Source organism: Melozone crissalis, unplaced genomic scaffold, assembly GCF_028551555.1.
Source record: "Melozone crissalis strain CALT ecotype California unplaced genomic scaffold, PUWL_Pcris_2 ptg000069l_1, whole genome shotgun sequence".
Lineage (NCBI taxonomy): Eukaryota > Metazoa > Chordata > Aves > Passeriformes > Passerellidae > Melozone > Melozone crissalis.
The window spans coordinates 264,545-266,754 of NW_026535847.1; positions in this window are offsets into that span (position 1 = coordinate 264,545).

Here is a 2,210-nt window from a genome sequence, read left to right on the forward strand (position 1 = left end):
GCTATAGAAGATAAAAATCCAAAAAGAATGGGATAAAGGGATTGGTCTATTTCCATTAAGAGAGGTTCCCATAGGAGGGAGCAGACTGGGGTTTGTAAATGCTCCTTAGACTTCGTCTGAGGTCTGAAGTTTTAAGAAATAAATAAAAGGATATTTGGAGGATTCCATGGGCATAGCTGAACAATTAGACCAATTTTTAGGTCCAAACATTTATACTTAAGAAGAGATGCGGTCTGTAATGAAAATAATATTTTTCTCAGGAAGAAAGGCAATAAATCAGAACAGCTGGAATAAAAGCTTGGGGAAACAAAGATAATCCGCAGGGACCCTCAGAGAAGACAAAATGCCAACTATACCTCCTGAGTGGGGTCAAAATAATGAGGGGAGGAAATACATGGATAATTATCGTAATTACATAATCAAGGGAATAAATGAGACAGCATATCAAAGGTGAAATGCAGAAAAAGGTTTTTAAGGGACAGCCTTTAGAGGGAAAAGAAGAAACTCCAACTAAATAGATAAACAAACTTAAGAGAAATAGAAAAATGGTCCTAAGTAAGCGGAAGAACTGAAAATCTTTAAAGAGATGGGCACAGAGGAGGAATAGGGAGGTCATAGACTCTATTTTTTTGAGGGGACAAATACCATCTGGAGCCTGTGATAACTTTAAAAGTGGGTCCCCAAGAAGAAGAATTGGAATTTGTAGTAGACACAGGGGCAGAGAGAACCTGCCTCTTAAGTATTCCAAAAGCCTATAGTGTGAGCAAACATATAGTGAAAGTAACAGGGACAAAAGGAGAAAGTTTTACAGTTCCAGTCATTAAAGATGTGGTAATTGAGGGAGGAAACTAAAATTTGGATGGGAGATGTCTTATTGGTCCCAGGGGCAGGTAGCAACTTACTGGGGAGAGACTTACAAGTGCAATTAGGAATAGGAGTTATACCAGAAGATGAGAAAAATGACAACTAGAGTTTTAAAATTAGGCGAAGAGGATGAAGAAAAAAAAATCAACAAGGAAGTCTGAGCTGGGAAAGGAAATAGGGGAGGAATAAATATCAACCCCATAAGGGTTACAATTAGGAGAGAAGATTGTCCCATACGTGTACGTCAGTATCCTATAACTTTAGAAGGAAGGGAAGGTTTGTAGCCAGTAACAGAAGGACTAATAAAGGATGGGGCATTAGAACCTTGTATGTCTCCTCATAATACCCTTATTCTCCCAGTAAAGAAGTCTGATGGGAGTTATAGACTAGTACATGATTTAAGGGAGGTTAAAACAAAGAACTCGGACTTGCTACCCAGTGGTACCAAATCCTTATACTCTTCTATGTAAATTCCCACACCAGCATCAGTGGTTTAGTGTGGTGGATCTTAAAGATGCTTTTTGGGCTTGCCCACTAGCCAAGGAGAGCCGAGATATTTTTGCCTTTGAGTGGGAGCGTCCAAAAACTGGGAGAAAGCAGCAATTAAGATGGAAAAAATTACCACAGGGGTTTACGGAATCCCCAGATTTATTTGGGCAAGCTTTAGAAACAATACTACAAGCGTTCCCCACTCCTCCTGGAATACAAATTATCCAATATGTGGATGATCTTTTACTATCTGGGGAAGCTGAACTTGAAGTGAGAGAGGCTACTATACAACTTTTATATTTTCTCAGGGAAAAAGGATTAAGGGTATTAAAAGGGAAACTGTAATTTGTAGAACCAGAGGTAAAATATCTTAGACACTTAATAAATAAAGGTAGCTGGAAACCCAACCATGAGAGAATTGCAGGAATTTTATCCCTTCTCCCTGCCTCTTCAAAGAGGGAGATCAGAAAATTACTTGGATTATTGAAATATTATAGATTATGGATTGAGGGGTACACACAGGCAGTAAAATTTATGTATGAAAAATTGACAGAGGGAGATGATATAAAACAGACCAAGGAAGATATTGTTAAATTAAAAGAGTTGAAGTTAAAACTAGCCCAAGTACCAGTTTTAAGCTTACCTTTGTTAGAAAAGTCCTTTATCATTTATACATAAATACAGGAAATGGAGTAGCTCATAAAATTTTAATTCAGGAGTGAGGAAGAGTAAAAAAAATATCTAGTAGCTTTAATATCAAAGATGCTAGACCCAGTAAGCCACAGCTAGCCAGTATGTATTTAAGTTATAAAAGCTACTGCAATCCTAGTAAAAGAAAGTTGTAATCTTACTTTTGG